We start from the raw sequence: 26,428 nt of genomic DNA on the forward strand, positions 1-26,428 counted from the left end.
TTACTGCTGCTAAGTCGCTTCAGTCGTGTCCGACTCTGTGCGACCCCACAGACGGCAGCCCACCAGGCTCCCCCATCCCTGGGATTCTCTAGGCAAGAATACTGGAGTGGGTTGCCATTTCCTTCTCCAATGCATGAAAGTTCCCTTACCAACCATTAAAAAAAAATGCCCCTAAGTGATTCCCAAAACTGCCCATAACCCATTCACCTCTCCAAATGTTTAAAAACGAGAAGACAGTGAGAGACTAGATTCAATCAAAAGTTACACAGCAAGGTAGAGAATGACCCGGCCTCCAGAATCTGACAGATGCGGACTCGTTCACGTGCTTGCTACCTGTGCTACCTTAGGGAAATTACTTAAACTCTTTGGGCCTTGGTTTCCTGGTCTGCAAACGGAGAATAATAACAGTACCTACCTCATAAAGTTGTTCTGAGGCTTAAGTGCGATAGCTCCCGTAAAGCGTTGACTTACAGCAAGAGCTCTGCAAACAGGCGGGGCTGCTCTAAAGTACACGTGTATCCATACACACGCTCCCAGACACATTCCGTTGTTAGGAGTTTAGACACTGGCAATAAGCTGTTTCTCTTTTCACCTAAGCTGTACCCCTGTTTGTTTTCGTCGAACAGTAGAATAAATGTCTACCGACTGGTAATGTCACCTATGGACCCTCGGGCCCACAGTCCCCACGGCCCCTCCAGCCCCGCGGCTGAGCACAGGAGCTGCACGCAGGCGCAGGAACGGAGGTAGGAACCGCGGCTGAGGAAGCGAAGCGAGAGCGGCGACCATGAGAGGATTCTGCGCATGTTCAAGGCGAGGGGTTGGAGTAGGAGTTTGCGCATGAGCAGAAGTGTCGGGAAAGCTAGCGTAGTGGGGGTTTGGAGGCGGTATTGACAGCTGTGGAGGCAGCCCGCGTTCCCGGCATGCCCCGGGGCGGCGGGGTTGGCTCTAACGAATTTGAATGAGGAGCCTCAGCGCTTTCGGCGCCATTTTCGAGTGATGCCTGATCTCATCAATCTAGCGGGAGAGACGGAGTAACCTGTCCGAGACTACAGCGCCTCTAAGACTCGGCCGAAAAATCACTAAAAAAATCCCAAAAATTTACTGAGAGCAAAGGGCACTTGGCGGAGCCTCGTCAGGGTTGGCGCAGCGGGTAAGAGCCTGAAGAAGTAGCAGAGCGGGACTCGGGAGGTGGCAGTGGTGGGACCGGCAGTCGGTGGGGGGTGCAGGGAGTGGGGCAGTGGGTCCCCTTCATTTTAATCGCAAAAAAAAAAAAAAGTGCAAGGAGATAGGGTTGGGGGGTAATTGGGTTGTCTGAGTGGGCGGCGGCGGGCGGGATGTGGCGGGAGCGCGGAGAGTCGCGGGCGTGGGGGGAGGGGAGCTGCAGTTTGAGCGGGACGCGGACGCGCTGCGGCTCCGCGGCCGCCGCCCAGCGGATCTGTCAGCGGGACCCCCCGCCCGGGGCCGGGGCCGGGGCGCGCTGGGGCTCGGCCGGCCGCGGCTCCTTGACAGGAGGAGGGGGACGGGCGCCCCCTCCCCCGCCGTGGGCGAACCGAGCCGTCTTTTATCGCAGTTTCCCCGGCCCGCGGCGGCCGTCTTCCCTTGACAAGAAACTTGAGGTCTGGAGAAAATTGAGGACCCGGCGTAGCGGGTGCCTCCGGTCCGACACGCGGACAGTCCTCCCCGCGGGACCCAGCCGTGTGTATTGTCGTCTCTGACGCCAAAGCGGGAGATGCCTTCGCGATGTGAGTCTATCCACGCCGCCCTCCGGCTCCGCGCCCCTGGGTCCCGGCAGGGTTAGCACTGACCCGCGTCTGGCTTTTCCAATTTGGGCAAGATGGGGCGGGGGCAGGCTTTTGAGGTTTTAGCGGGCTCCTAGGAGAGATGCTGGACTTTCGCTTTTTGCTCGGGATTTTGGTCGTTTGCTCTCACGGTGTCGTCCTTTCTTGGGGGGGGGGGGGCGGCGGGGGGAGTGTTCTTGGGTGAGATGAAAGATGGGGCTTCGACCTTGTGATTTCCTTCTCCGAGCCGCACTTTTCTTAGAAGACTTTTTCCTTCCCCAGCCTTTGAAACATGTCGCAAGGAAAAAAAGGCAATTTTGAGACTGTGTTGATGTTTTCCTCCCGAAAAGTCTTTCCCCGGAGAACTTAACGGTAATTTTGCAATCCCCACCTTTTCTTGGGAGCGCTCTTGACTTCGAGGCGGAGGGGAAAGGGCTGTTATTTGCCTTTCCCTTTAGTGATTTTTTTTTTTTCCTCCTCGTAGTTTCTACCAATTTTTGCTCGACTGCACTTGAATGATTTGAGCCAGTGACGGCTTTAACTTTAATACTTTATAGGTAGATAATGGCCTTTGTAAAATTACTCATTAAAAATGTACTGGATCTTAAATCCTTTTCTGCGCTGAAGGCACCCTAGATTAACCCTTTCCTGGTGTGATGTATTGCGTATGGGGCGCGCGACTCTGGGTTGCGAATATGCAAGAGTTGATTTTTGCAGCAGCTATTCAATTGTTCGAAAAAGAGGAATAACGCTTTCAGTCACACACTTCTTAGGACTGCCTGCCTAAAGTTTACCTCCCCCACCCCGCCCCTGGAATTGATGTAACGATTGATTGAGTTCTTATTTCTGTGAAGATTGGGGGACCCGCCCTCACTTAGAATCTTTCCGCGAAGAGAATAGGAGAGCGCAATGTGATGTTTTTCAAATGGTGTCTAACGGAGCTCCCAAAACACCGAACTTGTTACCCCCTGATTGGCTGGAAGGAAGCGGGACTGGGGGGTTTGAATGTTGAACACTAGATTATAATTCTTGACTTTCCAAAAAAATTACACTTTTAGAAAACCACGTAATGAAACGTTAAGACGAGGAATTCAAAAGCTGGTGTGTAGTATTTTTTTCGTCCATAAAGGATTTTCGAGTGATTTTGAAATGTATATTAACAGTAAAACCTAGAGAAGACAATTTTCGCAAAATTGTAATTCTGCTGGCTGAGATTACAAGACTTTTATATATTTGCCCCTGTTCTCTATTGGTTAAAAACTGAATTTGGGGGTTTTTTTTTTGGTTCCTCTGACAAAATTTTCATCTTAAGCCACATGTATTTGTCAGATGCAGATTACGGAAGAATTGTTTCTTTTATTTCCATGAAAAGAAACTTTAATTTTCTTAATGTAAAAAGAATGAGCTTTTTCCACATTTCCCAGAGAAATTGAATACATTTTTTAAACCTTTCACAGATAATTTTAAATATATAGGTTTTGCTAATTTAGCCATTGCAATGGACTTAAAACCTTATTTACAAGAAATATATGTTGCTTAATTTAGACAGTACAACAGGTAAGTAGCACAGGTGCAGTGTGTATGATTTCATTCATAAATTCATTATGAAGAAATGTATAGCATACAACATTGTGGATGTGTTGTGTTTTATTTGGTTGATTTTCAGTTGATTTTTGTTTGATGTTGCTTGAGTCAACCGTCAATGTATTTTTATTACAAAGCTTGTCATTCCGTTTAATTGTATCTTGATAAAAGGCGGGTGTGGTTTACAAAGAAAATCGGTAAACTCACTGATAAACAAGATAGCCATAACTGGGTTTTGAAAGATTTTTTAATAGAAATTTATACTTTTTATGAATAGTAATTGAAATTTTGAAACTTAAGAGTTTGTATTCTCACATTAGGTCAAATATACAGTTAGAAAATATTCAGATGAAAAGATCATAGGACTTTTTTTTATGAATCTCTGTAGATCTATAAATATAATTTATGTTAATAAGTGGAATAGCTGAGTTTATAAATCATACTATTTTATATTGCCTTCAAAACAGGGATTAGAACGACACAACCTATGTTCATTACTTTTTTTCAGAGCCGTTTTATTTTGAATCATCTGTTGAAAATTTCATGAGATGCTAATTATCCTCTCTAAAATTTGCTTTAATGAAATTGTATGAAACTCTATTTCTATTTTTAATGTAATTTTACCTAAAATACCGGAGTCAGTAGGTTTTGCTATTTTAGGTTTTGAGCTTTAATTTTCATTCAAATTATTATGTGACTTGTAGAGTTTTGAGGGTGGGGTGGGGAAAGACTTTATAAATTCCACCAGGCTGGTTAAATTTAACCATACTTTTTTAATGTTTTGGTTTATGGAGTTTTTTGGGTTTTTTTAGGAGGTGATAGGTGTGGGATTGTTATATTTAGTAAGCCATATTGAAAAGAAGTGAAGAGATTTCTTTATTGTAAATATTACACTGAAGCTTGAGAACACACTAGCACCTAAATAAAATCCACAGCATTCACAATATTTTCCCATTTACGTGGTGTTAGTAAGAGGAAGACTTTGGCTTTAGGCTTGTGGGCATGTAAATATGAGTTCCAACAGATGTATATTAAGTATATTCACTATATTTCTCTGCAAAAATGGACAGTTTTAATTTATTTTTTACTGAAAGGACTAGAAAAGTCTTACATTACCACAGGAAAATAATGGTGGGGAAAGGTGTTGATACTGTAACTCAGCTCTTTTTAAAGCTACGTTTGCATGTTTGGGGGCAGAGGGAACTAGAGAAGGCAAGGTATCAGTCTTCCTGGTAACATTGATCTTCATTTGTTTGCCTTTCATTCTGTTTTATAAAAGTCCAGTTTTAGACTTTGTGTTAATGTTGATAAGTTGTCTTAGTTCTACGTTTACAAAATGTAGCCTCAGGTGTTTGTGTGTAACACAGCTTTTTTCCTAATCAAATTAATAATCACTTTTAACGTTCATCTAGAGCTAAGGATGAAAATTTCAAAATAGCTTTCATATTCTGGAGCCCTTCTTTCATCATGCTTTGTGTACTGCATTTTTGTTTTTGGTTTTGTGGAAAAATACATATTTTTATCTCTATGTAAAGCGATATGTAGTAACTGTTCAGAATGTCACAAAATAACTTCAATCAGAAATACTGGTCAGTTGATTTGGTTTACAAAAGGAATGCCCAGTGACTATATTAGATATTTCTTCTACATGATACATAAGCTTTCTCCAGTTAAAAATATCAGTGTAAACTTACACATGATTTTGAAATTTTATTCTATAAAAAATTTGTCTTATTCTAAAATACTGGCCTAAAATTGACTGTCCTTTTTTTTTTCCTTCTGTTAAATGAAGCTTGAGTAATCGTCACTGATTTCTCTTTAACCCTTTTTTAGAAGAAACAGATTATTGGTCTGATTATAACTAGAAAACACCATCTTAGAAAGAATTGTCAGAGTATTACTATACATGTAGTTTTACTTTGTTTTAATTCAGCAAACTTAGAAACACCATGTGCCAGGCAACAATTTTGGCATGTAGTTAGAATTCAGACTATGACTTTCTGAGATTTGGTAGCCCCAAATTCCTTAAGACCAAAGGAAATCAGTAATAAACTACCACTTTTCTTTCAAATAAGTGTCAAAATGAGATTAAGCCACTTTCGCATTTTTTTACAAGTGACAGTACTAGAACTTTAAAATCATTATTAATATTAACAGAAGTAAATCAGTTGTAGAGTATCACATTCCTAATATGTGTTTATGGATTTTTCTTATTAATTGCATGAACAAATGACTCTAGAACCTTCCTAAGAATACTGCTTTCTGGTTGGGAAATGATTTTTTCTTGCCTTTTTTTTTCTTTGCCTGTATTAAAGATACTTTAAAGCATCTTTCTTTTAGAAGGATGTTTAAAGTATTAGAATTGATATTAAATAGATATATGAATTTTAGTCAATATTTTTCATCACATTCTGAGATTAAATACACTTGTTTAATCCTGTCCCATTTCACTAAAGAGTCTTTGTACTGGAAAGACTTGTCGTAGGTTCAAAGTGTAAAAAGCTGTGTTTTGTAATAGATTTGAATTTTAGTATTTCAAGATTTTTTAACATCTTTTTTATCATAAACATTTGGTTTAATATTTGTCTTCTTTCTGAACCTCTTTGTACTTTAGTATTTTTTTTCTTTCCCTGCTATTTAAAATCTTAACATTTGGCATGGAATACATATTGGCTTCTATTATCCTGTGAATTGTAAAATTAAGATAGCTTCATTTTGTATATACTCGAATATAGAAAACTGTATCTTTTGAGGAAGACTATGTAGAAATTATTCTAGTATTTTTAAATGTCTTGGTTTCAGGATTAGTGTTTGTGAGTTATATATATGTGTGTTTTTTGTCATTAGACAATCAGATATTTGGCTGCAGAAGAATAAAGGATTGTTTTATTTTAAATAAAAATGGAAAACAGCGTTGTGGGTCACATATATGTATTATAAGCCTTTGGTAATTAACTAATATTTTTATACAGTTGATCATCACTAAGTTATTAAGATTTAGGTAAAACAAATGAAAACACCCTTTCATACATATAGTTACACCACCTCTACTTGGACACATTAAACAAAACAGTAGCTCAGCATTCATCCATTTATTACTTACAAATATTTTAATTTGTATTAAAAGTAAATTCTAAATTTTCTTCTGTTAGATTGTAACATTTTAAAACATTTGGAAATAGCAGTGTTAATCACTCAGGCTTGACAAAAGACTAGAGTTAAAAATAGTGGTAATTTCTGTCATTAAAACATAATTTGGGAAGAAAAGTAGTTAAAAATTTGTCTCTATCCCTTGAAAACTTTTTAAACTGTGTGGATTTTATGAGTTTAAGAAGCATAGACAAACTATATTTCTATTTTCTTTATGGAGTCTTCTTGACCAGTCCTCTAACAACTACCTACATAAATACACACACTCATCTACACTGCTTTCAAAATGAATGCCCTAAAGAGAAATGAAAGCAGAAACATATTAATCTGATTTGTTTGAAGAGGCTTCGGATGATAAAGCATATCACAGGTGTTTTTAATCAAGATATTTCTATTTTTAAAAGGTTATTTTCAAGTTAGGGTTTCTTTGAACATAGGCGAAATTGGGGTTGTTTTGAAGATCTTACCTCTGTGTTCAGGGATCAACTGTGAAACTGCAGGAGGCGGAAATCTGTTGAGTGTCTTCATGCTATAATACATGACATTTTTATTGCAGGTTTTGACCTTTAGGAGAGAGCCAGTTCTGGAGAACAAGCTAACTTCTTTGATTGAACATATAATGCATTGGAACATAATAGGAGATTAAGGTATACTAATGAATTTTAAAAGCATACAATTTTATATCCTTGCAATATGATTGAGCTAGACAGTTTGTAAAGTTAGAACTTTTTGCTAAGCTAAAATCAATAAAGATTTATTAATAGATAGAAATCATCCAGTGAAGTGGCCACAGTTGAGTTCTCTTGATTTATTAAAACTTCAGGTTTTTTTAAAAATATATATAATTAATGTTCTTATCATTTGGTCTTTGGTCCAACTCCAAGTGAATTTACTTATTCTAAAAATGAATATATATAATTTTTCTTTTTTCATCTTAAGGTTATTATTACATTGTTATATGTTAAAGACTTAAATAGTGGATTTTTCATATTATAAAATAGTAGATTTAAATCAAATGGAATTTGGTGCTTTGCTTTGCTCTTTGACAGGTATAGTAGTAGATGGAGCCTGTAAAATCAGATAATGAGAATGTTTTAAGAGATATGAAGTATTCCAAGTACTGTCCTAACCAAAAGTGGCAATTTGGTTGAAACTGAAAAACCTACTTTCCTAAGCAGAAACTAGCCTCTTACTCATAGGACTCTGAGTAAAATACTTAAATTGTTCATATCAAAAGTTGCAAACTGTTTAAAAATAAACTGTAGGATTCCAAAACTTCAAGTGACTTCTTGTCTTTACCTCCAAAATACTTTATCACAGATGAAATGATTTATACTTTTCTAGCATGTTTATTTACTTTGAAAGAAGATTTATTTTATAGTTTTAATTGAAATTTTCAGATACTTAGCTAATACAATTTTGGCTGTCTTCTGAATTGTCATCTGGTGTAATGATAACTCATTGAACAGTGTTACAGTGTATTCTTTGGTTAATTTTTGAGTAGTAAAGTATTACATGAAAAATTATTAGCATTAATGATTTTTAAAACTCTATTTGCTAAATAAAGTGAGGTTTACTAAAAAAAAAAACTTAATTTTTTCTTTAAATTTTTTCACCTAAAAAATGCTTACTTTATGTATTTAAGATATAGGAAATTAGAAAGGTTTGTTTTCATAAGAAAAGTGTAATTTAGTCTTAAGAGTGAAGTGTATTTATCATATGGTCCTACAACTGTTTTTATCTTTAAAAAGTGTTTTTTAAAAAATGTTTAAAGTGTATTATCAGATGTGTGTTTTAAAATGTTTGAAAATTGAGATACATACCAAAATAAAAAATCAGAAATTTGTTTCATTTGATAATCCAGGAATGTGACTCTGTTAACAGTTATCTTTAAATAAAATGTTAAAATTTGATAGAAATCAGTTTGATATAAAAGTGAAGTTCAGATATTGGTGTCATTGTACTGTAAAGTGGTTGTTTGAGATAAATACAAGATGCAGAAAGTCTTGATAACTTTGAGAGTGTAATTTTTTTTTAAAGCAGCTTAATTTGGATAGAATGAAAATGACTACAGTTTTTTCCCCTTTAACTTAACCATTCTAGGTGAGAGAATATTAAAATGAAAAGTAAAAAATACAATTTCTGGGGAAGAGTGAAAAAATATAATCATCTAAGGGGGAAAAAAATCCAAGTTCAGCTTATCACTTTCAATCCATATATCTTTATACACAGCCTTAAACGCGGGAAGAGAGACAGCTTTTGAGTTTATGTTGTGAAAAAGATGTAAATCCACACAGTTATTTCTAATTTAGAGAATTTATGAGTTGTGATCTCTGAAATTGTCAGAACTTACTGTTTGGATACAAGTATTTAGAATTAGAAAATTGTCCCATCTATATAGCTTATAAACTTCCAAATTTTTAGCTTAGTTAAGAATATCTAAAAGAATTGTGCAGATATTAACCGTTTTATTTGGTCAGTTCTTCAGAGTAAGAAACTTTAACATAATTAGTAGTGTGTGTTGTTTTAGGAGACAGGTTAATAAGGGCTTTTACTGTTGTATGTGATTGGCTATCCCTTAACTACCCTGAAAGGACATTTTGTAAAAATTTTGGCTGTTTTAAATTTACAAACCTGGTTATCTAACTAAGCCTTAACATGCAGTTCTTTCTAACATGATATGATGAAAAGGATTTATCTTGTTACATTTTTTCAGTGATAGATTTGTCTTATTTCTGAAATATTTATATTTTTAGTTAAATGCATTTTCAGGATTAAATAACATTTATTTTCAGGAAAATTCTTAGCTTTTCATAAAATACAGTTATACTGTCAGTGTTCTAGTTTTATTGAAAGAGTTATCCTTGGGGGAAAAGAATATTTGGATAAACTAGAATAGAGGCAGTTTAACGTATCTACATATGAAGGGACTTGAAATTATCCATTATTTGTTACTGATGTATAATACTGGTATATAAGGACAACTTATATTTTAAAAAGTTTGTCACCTGTAACCATTTTCTTTGAGGTCTACCATGTTGCCAAGGATTCATTAAAGAGTAGATACAATTTCTTAAGGAAAGAATTTTTAATGTTTATTTGAAGTAGTTTTTGTATGTGTGTATATCTTATGTTTTCTTTTTTGACTAGCAAATAGATCCTTAATCTGTTTGTTTTCTTCATATAGACCTAATGCATCAGAATTGTATTTTCTGATGAGTATTTTCAAAAAGCAGTATTTAATTAATGTCTGGACTTAATTTTTTTTTAATTTAATAGCATTTTGAAGTAAAATTTCAGTTCTCAGCACCACAAACCACTTTTTATATTTTATTAACATATGTGATTTGGCTTAGTTTTACTTTCCTATTTTCATGGTTAGAGTCGCTTGGAAGAGAAAAATGCAGCCTGATTCAAATGTAGTTACTAAGACTGATTGGGTAATAGTTTTTTAAAGTTATTACTGTTTCTAAATGTCTTAATTTTTAAAAATCATTAATATTTGCTGTTATTCTTTTTTATTGAAAGCTTTCATACTAAACAAATATATTTAATAAGTTTGTTATCCTGTGAGCCTCAGAATTTTTTAAAACTTTTATTAATATTGTTATTGAGCTGCTACTAAGTGGAAAAATTACTTTTTCTATTTTGATAAAAATTAACATTGAGGTTTTTAACAAAGTATCCAAATTGTAACTGTTATTTTATCTTATACTTTTATTTTAATCTCACACCTAGCCTTCTTGACTAGCTATTTAAACTTACCAGCCAATTCTTGCATTTAAAAAATTTACAGATGTCCTAATTTTTCTAACTTAAGTATTTTTCAGAATCAGAAATACTTAAGATGTTAAAGAATAAAAATTTCTTTTAAATTTAAAATTATGAGTCCGTAAATAGAATTACATTTAAGTTTAAAGATAATTTGACAGAACAAATATTTGTTAGTCATCAGTTGATATTATGTACTTACTAAGTTTTTAGCTTTGTATTATACATTCAAAGGAGGTTAATTACATGTGGAAAGTGTTTTTTATAGTTGGAGTTTTTGTAAAAACTTTTGGGATAAAATCTTACTTGCTAATAGTATCTGATGTCAAACATATGATGCTGATTAGATAGATATGTGGAACCTGGGAGACTGGAGCTCTTTATAAGCATAATAAAATTTCATCTCTTGATTAAAGTTTAGATACTTTCTTATATTCTAGAAGAACGGGTAGGGGAGATATTCTTTATGAATTCACCCTGAACCTTGTTCAGACTCTTCTGAGAATTTTGATAATTGAGCAGTTAAATCTAAAGTAGGAACTGAAGTGTCATTAAGGAAAAAAATTAATGATACATGTAGACACATTACAGGTTCCCTTTCTAAACAAAACACCAATTTTGTCTTTAATTCTTTCTCCATCCCACTTTTTAAAGAAAAAATTCCTTCTTACTGATATTATCATGTAGTGATACAAGCAGACCTGCTAGATATAGATAGGTTGAGCTGAACCAGTTTTTCCTTCTGTGTGCTAAGTTGCATTGTGCTTTTCTCAGCTTGCTGCTTCAGTAGCAGCAACAGGGAATAAGCAAGTATCATCAACAGCCCTTGTTCTTGCTCTTTACAGTTTGGAGCAGGGACTCGGAGATTGCTGCTGCTTGTCAGCTGTTGTACAGAATAGCATCAGTAATAATGGTGGCCAATGGAGCCTGCACCCACTAGCTTTTACAGACCAGGTGGGAAGGGCCCAACTATCAGTGTAACCCATATATAGTAAAATGAATACATTCTTTGACAAAAAGGTATTTTCTTCCTGAAACAGCTTAAAGAGAACAGTTAGAGGCTTATAGTTCTCAAGACATTGTATTTTACTATTTACTCTGGTTTTATTTTATTTTATTTTTAGTCAGTTAATTACATGTGTTTGAATGGAAAACTGTCTTGATTCTGAAAGTATTTATGGTATGTTTTATGTTTTTCACTTTTAAGCTGGTAGGCTAGAATAAATTATTAATGGTTATTGATAACCCAAGTTAAGTAATACCCTGAGGAAAGAAAAGTTGACTGTGGTGTCATAGGAGTGTTTATTTCACTTTGGGACCATATTCTAAGCCCATATGCCTATATTTTATAGCCCAGTCTAAACAAGGCCAATTTTTTTTTTTTTTTTTCACTGTAACTAAAAAGAACAACACACTATACTGCTTGGGCATTGTGAATACAGACAAAGTGGGCTACAGGTGGAAGCCCATAAATCTTTTTAGTATTAGTAAAATAATGTCTTATAGCTGAAATTAGTATTTGGAAAGTTCATATTATTCTCAATCTTTTGAAAATAAGACTGTAATTTCAAGTAGTATAGAAGAGTCATTTTTACTTTTAATTATTTGAATTTGCAAATGTGCATAATCTAAATGCTGTCTATATATTTTTCTCTTTTGTTTCCAAATTCCAGTAGGTTGTAGCTAAAGGGAAGTGAATATTGGATATCTATTAAAGTTCAGATTTCACTTGTAACATTCTTGGAAAACTTATAAATGAAGTTTTTAGCATATAAGCCTAGTACCCCAGTTCTTAAAGTCCAACATTTGCATAGCATTCATTTTTTTGAAGAGATAATCATGGGGTATCTTTTTGTTTGGTTGGTTGATTTTTGTTTTTTTCCCCTAATACTACAATGTTCATTAATAAGCTGATGTAATTTAATAGTAATATTAATTACTATTACCTATCCTTAACCAAAAAAGTGAGTTACATAATGCTTTATATTGGAAACATCTTGTTATTACTACTAATTACTGTGTAAAGTGTCTATGGACCACCTATACCAAAATAACCTAGAATAAAGCATTTTTCCAGATGTGTTGAACAATCTGTGGAGCTGGACTTAGGAATCTGTGTTTTTTTTCAAGTGCTAAGTGAGATGTTTTGTCGGGGTTTTATTTTGTTTTGTTTCCAGAAGTATCACGTGAGAACACTGCCCAAAATTATTTAGGGGAGGATTCTTCACACCAATGAGCCATTTACATTATCTGCTTTTTTTTCCCCTCTCTGAGCTCAGAAACTAATTATGAATCTTATCATTTCTTACACAGTAGTTCTAAATGAAGTCTTAGTATTTCTTCCATTGTTAGATTTTTCTTTCATATCATGAAAACTTTATTTTTGTTCGAGCACCTTGGGCCAAATTTTAAGTTTGTTTGTTGGTATATTTAGTATACTTCTATTTAACCTGTACTTGATGAAAACAGAAGGAATTGATCACTTGAATTTTTTAAATTTCCATTTAGATAGTAGCTATTTATCTTAAATGTACTTCTAAATATGTATTGGAGAAAATTCAGAAAGGGAACCTTTCATATGCTGCTTGTGGGAGCATTTGGCAACACCCTGCTAAAGGATGAAAATATACATAGGCTTTAGCTCAACACTTCCATTCCTACATGTTTTATATAAACTCAGACATTTGTAGTAAAGGCTTATTTATTTTTACTTTTAATAGAAAAAATTGAAAGCAATGTAAATGTTAAGCAACAGAGAATGGCAAATTGTGACATAGTCATATGATGAAAAATGTTTGTTATCCAGCTATTAAAATGAGAGCCATGTGGATCATCACAGATGAATGTCTTCTAATACTTGAATTTGTAGTGATAGTGTAAAAGGATGCATAGGAATTAAATACCAAATTCAGGATTATGATTATGTCTTAGGGAATGGGATCCAAGGTATGCTACAAAAGAGACTCAGCTATATGTAAAGTCTTTTATTAAAAAAAATACAAGCCAAGTAAGGATGACCAAACATTAGAATTCAATACAGCTTCATTGGAAGGCCAGGGGTGGGATATGGAGATTCATTTTACTATTCTGCTGACTTTTCTGTGGATTTGAAGTACTTATTTTTTCAAATAAGTTTTTTAAATGTACAGTCATGTTTGGTGAAGATCCTCTGTAGTAAGATGTACAGTTGGAATACTCCATTAAGAACATGGATTTGGGTTTATTGTATTCTGTGTCTTGTAAGTGTTTAACAGTTAGTTGGTGTATAAACTACAACATATAACCATGGCCCACAGAAATCAAACACTCTAACCAACTTAACCTGCTAGGATATTTTAAAATTCTTTTATTTTTAAAGATGAGCTCTACTGTTTCCTTTCTTTGCCTGCTGGCATTTAATCTTCCTACTCTTATGAGTAAAGGACAACCATGGAAACAGTTTCTCTTTTTTTATCACTACTCTTTCATTTACTCCTTAATTCAAGCAATTTCATGACTCTGTTTTCTTGGTTTTGACCATAGATCATAGCATACTGTTTTCAGAAATTTCTTCATGCATTTTAGGCTCCAACTTAAGCTTAGTATTTATAGTGTATTACAGTAGAATTCTTGGAATTGGGTAATATATGGATTTGTACTTTTCATGTGTATGTGTGTGAGAAAAAGAGATTGTTAAGTGTGGAGCTATGGTACTGAATTTTATCTTAAAATATCTGCAATTATATGATGTCCTCCAGAAGCCTCAGTGTGTTCCAAGTTAGACATTAAAGTATGAGTTTTAGTTACACTTACAAATTCAACTTTTAAACTTCAGGAGAGTAATAATAATAGAGAAATGAATTTTAAAAATTAGTGATAGTACTCTGAAATGAAATATTAATATATAAATGCTGCTAGGTATTTCTAACCTGTGTTTGTCCTGTGCTACATAAGGACTGAAAAACGATGATTGTCAACTTACTGAAAATTTTCTACCTTATATAATGTGATCAAAGTTTTTTGAGGCTTTCTTTTTTTTTTTTTTTTCTAGGTTATTAACAATAAAATGAAGACTATAGTATAACAAGCCCCCTACTTAGCCCTGCAGTTCTTACCTAGTAAGTATTAACTGGCAGCCCTCCTACCATTGCTATAAAAAAGTTACTGTTTGGCATTATGCTTTGGTTTATTTCAGAATTTTTTCCTACTATCCTAGAATGACAACTTTCTAACTTTTCTGGCCCCCAACATGTTGAAGTTTGATGTTAACTTTCTCCATTTTAGAGCACAAGTAATGCCATTGCCTTGGGTAAGTTTTCTGTCTTGGAAAGGATTTTACAGCTCAGCCCTCTCATCCCTATATCTGAGAATGATAATTTTAAACCCTTTTCCTTCAAAGGAACTTACAAATAAGTAGTAGTCTACTTATTGTCATCATTATTCAGGTTTACTAACAGTTATTTTGTGGTTTTAGAAATTGGAATGTTCTCTCCACCTGATAGTTTTTTTCATTTATCCTACATTTCACTAGATTATACTTCTGACTTCTTGTGACGTGCTTAAAATTTAGCTGTTAAACTTCAAGGGGTGGGAAAAACAGGAAGGCAATCCCTTTTCCTTCCTTTTATATATACACATGCGCACCTCCTTCTTAGAATAAGAAACATTTTTACCTTGATTCATTTTACTTTTGAGAAACTTACAAATGCTAAGGGAATAATCTAATAGATTAGCTAAAATTAATATTATATTCCTAGAAAAACTGTCGAAAACAAGGTTATGATAAATGCCCAATATACTTATTTCCTTAAATTTGAGACACTGAAATCAGCTACCAAAAAGGTTAGTTATCATGTATTCCTTCAGTTAATTTTACATTTGTAAACAAAAAATTCAAGTGCTCCTGTTTTTGTTCTTGATATTGAGGGATGGCCCTATTTAAATGAAAACTAGTGCTTCAGATGCTTCTCTTACATTACCTCATACCATTGCATTAAGGACCCAGTAAATAATGTGTATGTGTCAAGGAGTGACTTTATTATCATAGATTAGCCATTGAACTCAATAATTAGTTTTTAGGGTAGGAATGAATTAAATATTGAAAATATTATAATAAGCCAGTTTGAAGAGTAGTAGCCAAATGCCATAGATCACTTCTTTTTCTGATTTTTCCTTTTATATTTTTGTTTCTGGAAAACTAGAATGGAAACCTTTGCAAATCCCCAAAGAATCCTATATAATCCGGGCTTGGGTTTCATAATTGGTCCCTTGGAAGCCAGCTCAGCTTTTTCTTCAACTTAACTCTTAGAAAAAGAAATCTTTTCAATTGGTATTGCACTCTTACTGTAGACTGGAGGGCAGTACACTTTTCAAAAGGAAATAGATAGCATTTAATTTCCAGTAGATTTGTAAGTACTGATGATGTCACATTCTTAAGCTCATTTCATCTGTTTTATAAATTTCTAAGCAAACAGCCTTTTCTTGGATACTCTCCAGCCTCTTTTAAAACACAGGTCATTTGCTATATTTCATAGTTGGAATGCTTTCTCTTGTCTCCTTTAGGTAATATGCCTGGAGTTCCTTTTAGTCTTAGATACTAAAATAGTGATGTTTCCAATTAAACTATACCCAGAAAAATAGGCCCATAGTGACAGTGGTCATTGATTCTTCATGGTTGTGTGTGTTTTCCTTCTCTCTCTCGTGTTTATTTTAATGCCATTGTTTCCTTAAGATATTTTTTTAACTATTTACTTGTGGAACATAGATGTTCCAGAAGTTATGGAATATTTTTGTTTCATATGTTTGATACTGTAAAAAATGATAGTGCTTTGGATTCATTTCTACAAGTTGAGTAGAGATTAAATATTTTTCAAGTTTGGTTTAAAACCCTTAAACTTCTGTTGCTTAACATAAAATATTCAGAAATAGTCACACTTCTTACTTTTTTTCCTTTCTTGAGCTATGTTTTTGATTTTTACATATTTCTGTTTTGTGAATTTAAAATAATACATCATTTGGTGCAAAATAAAATAGCATCTTCAGGTTCATTATCAGCAGTTAATATTATTGCTTCTGTCTCTTTACCACAAAAAATTTTGACCTTGACTTTGTAAATTAGGAAGATCTCCTGGAGTAGGAAATGGCAACCCACTCCAGTAATCTTGCCTGAAGAAATCCCATGGACAGAGTAGCCTGGCAGACTACAGTCCATGGGGTCACAAAAGAGTCGGACACAACTTAGCAACTAAACAACAACAAATACCACTCATGAGGAAATTTTAATTATCTTGAATAATTTTGCAATGTGAATATTTCTGGGAGATGTGTGCCAAAAGAGGAAAAAAACAAATTGCTCTTTTGGCACTTGGATTAGTAAAGGATGTTATAATCTGAAGCAGAAAATGTTATAGGGTACTAGGTACTGTCAGCATTTGGTGATGAAGAAAGATTTGCAAACTTAATATCATCAACTAATATTTAGTAAACATTAAATCTAAACTTTTAAAGCTATATATATTGTTTTATAATTTGTGAACAGAGATAGTTCATGATATGTAACAGCCATTTTCCAGTCATTGTTCAAATAACTTTTTGAGAAGCAGACAATGCTTAACCAAATACCAGGTGTTCTGTTCTCAAAGTTTGTTTATTTGACATATATATGTGTAAGAGAATGGGTTAAATTTGAGCTTTAATGATTAAGGCAATGCTGTGTTTTTTATCTCACTAGAATTATAGCTAAAATTTGAATTTTAACGCCAAAACTATAGAAAGGGAGTAAATTCATTGTTCTCCCACCCTGAACAACTTCTCAGCTCACAATGGATGACTCAAAGAAGAATAATAGAAAACGTACTATTTATGAAGTGCCTTTGGATGTTTTCTTAGGAAATAAAGGCAAGACAGAATTTAATAGCACAAGCCTTGATTTAAGTAGGAAATAAGTATACAAATCTAATGAGCTCATTAGTATAATAGCTAAAATATTAGTATAATAGGTATTTCAAGTTCTAAGCATAAATATAGTAGGTAACATCCCAAACTGTTCTCTGCAGTTTTACCATTTGCCTATTTGTCTGAAATCTGAGTCTACAAAATTATCTCTCTGTAAAAATAGGAATAAATTGAATGCAGATTGACATAATCATATATCCCGTTGTCTGCAATCACACCTGACTTTTTGCCTAGACTGTCAGTTGTACTCTTCCTGTTACTTCCGATAAGTTTATTAAAATTGCTTTCAGTTTTATTTTCCTTAATTTGGTTCTACAAGCTGTTTCTTATGCCTCTGGAATTTGGTGCCCTATAGTCAGAACTTAAAATTGGCAGTTTGTCCTCCAAATCCTTAATAAGACAGGTTAGTAAAATGCAGTGAATTTTTTATGTCAGTTTTTTAATTGATCTGTATTCATCTTATTTTAGCCCTCAGAATATTAGAATTAGAACTGTAATAAATAGGCTTCTTCCTTAGTGTTATAAATTGTATTTATATCTGTAATAACTCTGTGGTAATAGAAAGTAAAAGTCTTGTAAGGGAGCAGGTTTCAGTTTAGCATATAACTTAATTTTGGGCCCTGATTTGTCTTCTAAAAATAGTTTTTGTATTTTGAGCTAAACATTCCCACGTCCTTACACTAGTTCTCACAATATGAATTCTAGACCATTAGTATCTTGAATATTTCACTTTGGATCTGCCACATTTTGACAGTATTTCTTTTAAACTTCTTTATATAGAACTGAACCCAGTATATTCAGTGTGGTTTGAGGTACAAAATACAGTATGTGTCTTATGAATAAGATACTTACAGTAATGTATCCTGATTCCACTTTCTCTTTGTCATCAGTACTGTTGGTTCATGTTGAATCATAGGCCGCTGAATCCCTAAGTCTGCCAGAAGTGTGTTTCAGATCCTACTGTAAATTTGGATTCAGCAGGTTTTTGTTGAATACTTGTTCCCCTCTCGATGTGCTCATAAAAGTTTATAAGATTTTACAGCCTTAACACCAGGTTCATGAAGTAGCCATTAATAGGTCCCGTTTTACAAAGAAGAAACTGAGGCTTTGTGTACTGAAATATTTTATCCAAGATCTTGACTCATAAGGGACAGAGCCAGAATTCCATCTTGGGTCTTCTGGCTCCAAATTGACTGTTCTATTTAGTTGCTGCCTCAGTAAATTACTTCTACTGCTCATTTCATTGATAAAGTTAGAAATGCAGAAATTGACCAGTGACTTCTACTGCAGGATGATTTAAGAGTTTAGGAGACATGTTTAGAACTTTTTAATATCTTTGTTAAATACAGTAATGCTTTATGTAAAAACTATATGAATTGAATTTAGAGCAGTGTCAGATAGAAAGTAAATGAACCTAAGCAAAAATATTAATGGAAACAAAATTAGAGTTGCATATCACTTACAAAGAGGTGGGGGGGGAATCACTAACTTATGTTAAAATGTATAATTTTTGTTCTTTTGAAATTCTTGTCTGTTATCTAATATTAAAAGAAAGCTAATTTAAGTTACGTAAATATTCCCATTTACTCAGATTTATTTTCAGATTGACTTAAGCAAGACATTTATTTTACCTCACCTTTCAAAATGACTTTTTTTCTTAGAAGACCGTAAGAATGAAAAGTTGATACCTCAGAAGCCAGTAGAGATACTTAAGAGCCTGCAGGCCAGAATACAAACAACCAGACTTGAAACTGAGAACTATTGTGTAAAGATTAAAGGACAAGAACTGAATGGTTCTGTTTCCTGAATTTTTTAGATTTTTTTGGTTCTAAGTTTAGTCATCAGAGTTCCTTTCGTAACTACTTGGTGAAGATGTAGGCTCTATGACGTTTCCAGTGGACTGGGATATAGGAGTGGAGGAATGGCATGGTTTGTACCAGCAAGCATTGCCATGTAGCTAGTCTTAATTTGCAAGGAGGATAAGTATGAAATAATGAAACCAATTATCTGCTCAGCACAGTATTCAGTTCTGGGAATAATTGACTGGATTCAAAACTTACTATAAATGGATAATTCAGTTCTTCAGAGAGGCTGAAGTAAGAATCCACTAGAGAAGATAGACTTAAGTTGTCCTTAAAAGTAGGAATAAATGGAAGGGGGTTTAATATTAGCCTCCATTAGTAGGTTTGATGAAGATTCAAAGGGCAGGTACAAATATTCTCCTTAGCAGGGGAAAGAATTGGAAAATAATTTATTACAAGCGTCTCAGTTCTCCCGGGAGCCTTCACATAGTGGGAGAGGATAGTCACTACTCAATGATGAGCAATTGTGTTTTTTCCACTTTCTACTCAACTGGTGACCACAGTAGCATCAGGCTTGAAACCTCTTACAATAATGATACCTAGCTCCTGTTAAAATTTCTGGTTATTTCAGAAAGATCCATGTAAGGCGTTTGGTTGTCACGGCTCTTAAAAGAGATGTTTTAACTTGAATTGTGGAGTGTTTTCATTGGCGAAAAATAGGAAACACTGGAGAGGGCCTGGTTATACATTGACACTAGGCAGAAGAGTACACATTCCACTTGGGAAACCACAGATACATTCTTGAATGTATGAGTTTTAAGAAGTTTGTTAGCTAACTAAAGACAGGAAGTCAGGCTGAAATACAGTTGTAGATATCTTGTACCTAGACCTGATTTTAAGGTATGAAATTATGAATGGCAAAGAAATTGATGAACTATAATCTCAAAGAAAGAGCCAGTTAGTTTTATTGAACAACTGAATGGATTGACAGAGGATAAAAAAAGAATAGTAATGGGTGAGTATTCATAAATTTGAATGTAAAAGAGTAATGAAAGAAAGTTAAGATAAATAGCATATTTATTTGTGTTCTCATTGAACCTTTTATATTGCACTTTTTGGCTGACATGGTATATTTATAATTCATATCTAGGGAGTAGAGAAGTCAATCAAAAATTAAAAACTATTTAAAAAACTAAGTGATTTAATTTTGTATATAAGGATACTATTGTTAGGATAATGATAAAATGATAACATTTTAAAAATACTATATATATGGGGCTTCCCAGGTAGTGCTAGTGGTAAAGAACCTGACTGCCAGTGCAGGAGACATAAGAGACACAAGTCCAATCCCTGGGTCAGGAAGATCTGGAGGGGAGCATGGAAACCCACCCCAGGATTCTTGTCTGGAGAATTCCATGGACAGAGGAGCCTGCAGGGCTACAGTCCATAGGGTTGCAAAGAGTCGGACATGACTCAAGCAATTTAGCGTACATGCACTATATGTATATATGTATACTTATATATATATATAGTTCTTGTATAAATACATACATCTCCTGACTTTTTTGGAATAAATTATTTAGATTGAAATCCACTTCATGCACAGTTTCTAGATAATCATTAATTTCTTCATCAGAAAAAGGTGGCAACAGTACAACTTTATATTCACTTAAACTGAGTTTTGTTTGGATTATAAAACAGGGTTTCTGGATTATATCTAAATATTGCTTCATTTCAAACCTGTTCTCAACACTGAATTTTAAATGTATCTTATCTAGTTAATAAAATCTTTGTTTTTAAGCATTTGTATCCAAAAAAACAAGCAAATTTTTTAATCTGTTGTCTGTGAATTTTATTTTCTCCAGGTATAATCTATATATCATACCACCTGTGTAGTATTCCACTGTCCTGAGCAGGAGTCAGTCTGTGCCCGAGGGACTATGTATCACCAGCTCCTTAGAGGTTTATATGCATAATTTGAAGCATACTTGAAGTAATTACTATTATAAATTATGTTAATGCCAGATTAAAAGTAGAACTATTTGAAAAATCTAAAGTATTTTAGTAACACATAAAGGATATATATAAACAACAAAGTAGTATAAATATTTCCATGACATGTATTAGCATCTGAATGTCCCTAACATGTGACAATAGACACTGTCTATAGAGTCAAAGAAATTTTGAATTTAAAGTAACCCTTTCTTGAAGGCATGATAAAAAACTTACTTTGGCACCCAAAAGTAGGCAGCAATTATTATAAATGGAAAGGAAAAAATCAGAGCTCATCAGCCTAAGAAATTATTGTTGATATTGAACACAAGTAAAGAGACATGTACCTTCCCTTGCTGGAGTTGCTTCAGTGGAATCTTTAACTTCACTAATATGTTTAAATAAAGGATTTCCATATTTTTCTGGCATGTGGAAAGATTTTCTAATATTTTAAGTTTTTCAAGCTTTCAAATAGAAAGCTGTGGTTTTTAATTATCTCAGAATTAAAAATAGATAGGAAAAGATCTTTGTGTTTATTAAAACATCAGTGATAAAACTGCAGTATTTTCACAGAAAAGTAGTAATTTTAAGAGGTGAAATTGAGAGAAATTGCAAAGTTGGTTTGCCGATAGGAATGATCCAATAGAGAAAAAAATTAAAGATGTAAGGGAGAGTGCTACAGGAATATCTTTAAGTTGTCAACAGAGGATAAAATCTATTGAAAGGGGCAGGATTGGTCATATGAACAGTGATTGTTCATCCATAATACAAAGAAGAAAGAGTTACATGGGCGCAGGCACATATATGTGTATTGCTGTGGTGGAAATTGGCAGAAATTCTCTTCTGATAGTTCCTGTTTTTCTGAATGAAAGTGAGGATGAAAGGGAGATGTTGGAGGTTTGAAGGGAGAGATGAGACACCTGTCTGATGTTTTTCTAGAAGAACGAAAGGACCAAGATTACCAGGTAGCTGTGAACCAATTTTAGGTATAAAGAATTTGAAAAGTAAAATTATTTCTGTTCACAGATGACATGATATATGTAGAAAAACCTTGCTCATAACACACACACACACACACAAACCTGTTGTAATAAGCAAAATCAGCATTAAAAAATCAGTTGCATTGCTATGCACTAACAATGAATAATCCAGAAAGGAAATTAAGAAAACAGTTTCATTTACAGTAACATCAAAAAGAATAAAATGCTTAGGAATCAAATTAACTCCAATAATGAAAGACTTGTGTACTGTGAACTATATAACATTGCTAAAAGAAATTAAAGAAATATAAATAAAAGATATCCCATGTTCATATATTGGGAGTCTTAATTTTGCTAAGATGAAATACTACCCAAAGTGATCTACAGATTCAGTGCCATGTGTATCAAAATCTCAATGACATTCTTTGCAGAAGGGGAATAGCCAAAAGAATCTTGGGAAAAAAGAACAATGTTGACACTCTCAGAGTTCCTGATTTCAAAACTTAATATAAAGCTATGGTAACCAAGCAGTACGGTACTGCTATAAAGTCAGACATATAGACCAATTGGAATAAACTAGAGAAACCCCTAAAAGTAAACTAGGAGCCCCAGGCCCCTTGTACATATATGTTCAGGTGATTTTCAACAAATGTGCTGAGACCTCTAAATGGGAAAAGGGCAGTCTTTTCAACAAACGGTTTTGGCAAAACTGGATACCCTAAAGAAAAATTAGATACCTCACACAATATACAAAAATTAACTTAAAATGGATCAAAGACTAAATGTTAGAACTAAAACAATAAAACTCTTAGAAGAAAACAGGGGGAAAGCTTCATGACATTGGACTTGTATTTCTTGGATGTGACACCAAAAACGCAGGCCTCGTGCAAAAACTAAATTGAACTTTGATCAAAATTTAGGACTTTTGTGTGTTAAAAGATAACTCTATAGAGTGAAAAGGCAACTGACAAAATAGAAAATAATTGCAAGTCGTGTCTGATAAGGGTTAAATATCCAGAATATATCAAGAGCTTCTGCAACCAAAAAGAAAAACAAAAACCTCAGTTAAAAAATGAGCAAAAGACTTGAAGAGACGTGATATGTGTTGTCAAAGATGTACAGAAATTGGAACTTTTGTACAGTGCTGATGGAAGTGTAAAATGGTACAGCACTATGGAAGACAGTATGGCAGGTCCTTAAAAAATAAGAATTGCTATATGATCCAGTAATATATAATGGGGTATATACCCAACAGAATTGAACTCAAATAGATATTTATATACCATGTTCATAGCAACATTTATCGCAATAACCAGAAGATCAAACAAAGCAAATATCCATAGATTCAGTTCAGTTCAGTCGCTCAGTCATGTCCGACTCTGCGACCCAAGAATTGCAGCACGCCAGGCCTTCCTGTCCATCACCAACTCCCGGAATTCACTCAGACTCATGTCCATTGAGTCAGTGATGCCATCCAGCCATCTCATCCTCTGTCGTCCCCTTCTCCTGCCGCCAGTCCCAGCATCAGAGTCTTTTCCAGTGAGTCACCTCTTCGCATGAGGTGGCCAAAGTATTGGAGTTTTTCAGCTTTAGCATGAGTCCTTCCAAAGAACACCCAGGGCTGATCTCCTTTAGAATGGACTGGTTGGATCTCCTTGCAGTCCAAGGGACTCTCAAGAGTCTTCTCCAACACCGCAGTTCAAAAGCATCAATTCTTCAGCGCTCAGCTTTCTTTATAGTCCAACTCTCACATCCATACATGACCACTGGAAAAACCATAGCTTTGACTAGACAGACCTTTGTTGGCAAAGTAATGTCTGTGTTTTTTAATATGCTGTCTAGGTTGGTCATAACTTTCCTTCCAAGGAGTAAGCGTCTTTTAATTTCATGGCTGCAGTCACCATCTGCAGTGATTTTGGAGCCCCCCAAAATAAAGTCTGACACTGTTGCCACTGATTCCCCATCTATTTCCCAGATTAGTGGATAAATAAACTGTAGCATTTACCCAATTGAATCTACTCAGCCATAAGAAGGATATAAAGTCTAATATATGCAACATGGATGAACCTTGTTAAGTAAGTCAGACACTAAAGGACAAATACTGTATGATTCCTTTTATACAGAGTACCTAGAATAGGCAAATTCAGAGAGACAAAAAGCAGAGTGTAGTTTCCAGGGGCTGAGGTAATAGAGAAGTGAGCAGCGTTCAGTGGGTACAGTTTCAATTGGTTCTGGATGAAAAGGTTTTGGAGATGCATGGTGTGATAGTTGCACAACAAAGTGAATGTACTTAATGCCACAGAAGTAAAATGGTAGAATTTGTATTTAAAAGCAATTTTTAAAAATAAGTGAAGACATTCTAACTGAAGATTTTTAAAAGGTTTGTAAAACTGCTTACATTTTGCAGTATTCACACTACGTTTTTCAAGTTTGGCACACCTGGCTTAGTTTCAACTACATAGTTTTAGGGGAATTCCCTGGCAGTCTAGGGGTTAGGACTCTGTGCTCTCACTGCTGAGGCCCTAGGCTCACTCCCTGAACTAAGGTCTCATAAGCCATGTGCAGGCCAGAAAGAAGAAATTAGCTACATATACTTCTAATGGGAAAAGACTCCCCAAAAATGTGAAATATGTGACGGTTATGCTTTGTATGTACAATTAGATATTATTAGGGAGGGGCGCATTTCAAGTGCACATCACCTGTCCAGAATAGATGTAGTATGGCTTTAGCATAGACATTTTAGTGATTAGAAGAGTGGAGTAAAAGAAGTTGGCTGACCTTGAGCTAGAGTGGTGATAGTTTTCTGGTATCTTTTTGAGAGAAGTAATTTCATATGTATGTGGAAACTGTTCAGGAGTATACTTCCTTATCTGGTGAAGAGTGAGAACCAGAGAATAGGAAAATCAACAACCAGAGGTTTCCTGTTTTATTTCTCATCTCTGGATACAAAATGAACTCGTTTTTCCAAGACTTCGTTTATTAAAGTTATTTCCTACATAAAGTGTTATTCAACTCTAACAAAATAGCTAATAGATAAATATTCAAGGTAAAATAATATTTGGGTTTTTTTAAACAAATTAAAAGAAAGTTAGTTTTAGGCCTCCTGTATATTTTTACTGTATTATTAAAATATTTCACATGAATCCTTTTTTCTCTTTAAAAGTATATTTGCATTTGACTAGCTTAAGTTTAATGAAGCTTAGCTTTTGTGTGTCATTTCTTATTTTTCCTTTGACATGAAATCTTACCTACTTGATGAAGATGTCGTTTGAGAGGTGTACTGCAAGGAGTTAAATGCTGTTTGTAAATAATGCTTTTACAAAGGTAAAGACGAGATTTTACAAATATCGCTTTTTGTTTGTAAAAGAAAAATGTAATTTCATATATTTTAATGCATTAAAAAATTTGACTGTTTAACTGTATTGACTTAGTAAGTTGACACAGAAAAAAAAATGATTTTATATTTCTCATATTATACATCTTTGTGTTCCTAACTTACAGCAGTGTGCTTTGCACGTATTAGGCTTTCCTTAAATATTCAGTGTAGGAATAAGTTTTATTATGCTGCTCAAAAGCATCCAAGAAATAACTATTTATATCTGCTATGTTAATGTTAGAATCTTTAAACATGGCTTTTTAAATGTATTTATCCTCTTTTTCTGAAAGAAAAATTTTTTCGTATCTTTAGGTGCTCATGTGTTTAAAAAAAACAAAACCTTGGAGTAAAGTAGCAGCACATAATGGTTTGTGGATTTTGAAAAGGTGCAGGCCATATTGTGCTGCCTCAAAAATACAAGGATCTGATCTTCTGAAGAAAATATATTTCTTTTTATTCATAGCTTTTATGATAGCAATGTCAGCAGTGCCTTAGCAGCACGTAAATATTGGAGTTAAGATTCTAAAATTATCTCCAGTATTAACTGTGCTGCTGAAGTAAGGTTGACCATACTCTACTGTCATATTTCAGTGTATATTAATATTACCAATGTATTTTCAGCTTTATTGATATTTAATTTTCAGTATTATAGTCTTATTCTCATATGATTGAATAAAAATAAGTTAGTACTTTTAGATGTGTATTAAAATTGTGTATTGTAATTTAATAATTGTGTTAAATGCCATCAAGTGTATTGAAAGCTCATACAGCATCCAATAAATTTCTTTTAATGTATATTTATATTCAGTTTAAATATTCAATTTTTACTTCAGAACAGAAATAATACTTTTCCCTTTCTCTACTTAAGTGAAATTAAGACATGTGTTTATCTCACAGATAAATATATATTGTAAAATATACATTTTGAACAGAACTTAGAGGATAATTTTTAGTAATATTTCTAAATATTCTGTTATAAGGGAAAGGGGAAAGAATCAAAATATGTGAATTAAATTCCTGAAATCCTGTGTTTCAAAGATGCACTTAATCATAACTTTAAAG

General features: G+C 34.0%; 1 protein-coding gene, 1 long non-coding RNA gene and 2 other non-coding genes across 9 annotated transcripts in view; 3 read left to right on the forward strand and 1 right to left on the reverse strand.

Moving 5' to 3' along the window:
* LOC108637304 (gametogenetin-like) overlaps nucleotides 1–518 on the reverse strand; it is a 46,577-nt gene extending 46,059 nt beyond the window's left edge. For 4 of the 5 annotated variants that reach the window (XM_018056714.1, XM_018056716.1, XM_018056711.1 and 1 more), the window contains exon 1: nucleotides 416–518. The gene's annotated coding sequence lies outside the window, so the exon portion shown is untranslated. The remainder of the gene's footprint in view (nucleotides 1–415) is intronic. The other variant, XM_018056713.1, reaches the window with a different exon arrangement.
* LOC108637305 overlaps nucleotides 1–15,492 on the forward strand; it is a 61,247-nt gene extending 45,755 nt beyond the window's left edge. Inside the window, exons 1-3 of one of the 2 annotated variants that reach the window (XR_001918952.1) lie at nucleotides 1,039–1,150; nucleotides 7,069–7,159; nucleotides 14,314–15,492. This is a non-coding gene — a long non-coding RNA (uncharacterized LOC108637305). Of the gene's footprint in view, nucleotides 1–1,038; nucleotides 1,151–7,068; nucleotides 7,160–14,313 lie in introns of those variants that run through there. The other variant, XR_001918953.1, reaches the window with a different exon arrangement.
* MIR15A (microRNA 15a) lies at nucleotides 25,705–25,799 on the forward strand. Its single transcript, NR_129605.1, has one exon. It is a non-coding gene; the product is annotated as a microRNA 15a (primary transcript).
* On the forward strand, nucleotides 25,846–25,934 carry MIR16A (microRNA 16a). The gene has a single exon (NR_129607.1). It is a non-coding gene; the product is annotated as a microRNA 16a (primary transcript).

Source organism: Capra hircus, chromosome 12 (assembly GCF_001704415.2).
Source record: "Capra hircus breed San Clemente chromosome 12, ASM170441v1, whole genome shotgun sequence".
Taxonomy (NCBI): domain Eukaryota; kingdom Metazoa; phylum Chordata; class Mammalia; order Artiodactyla; family Bovidae; genus Capra; species Capra hircus.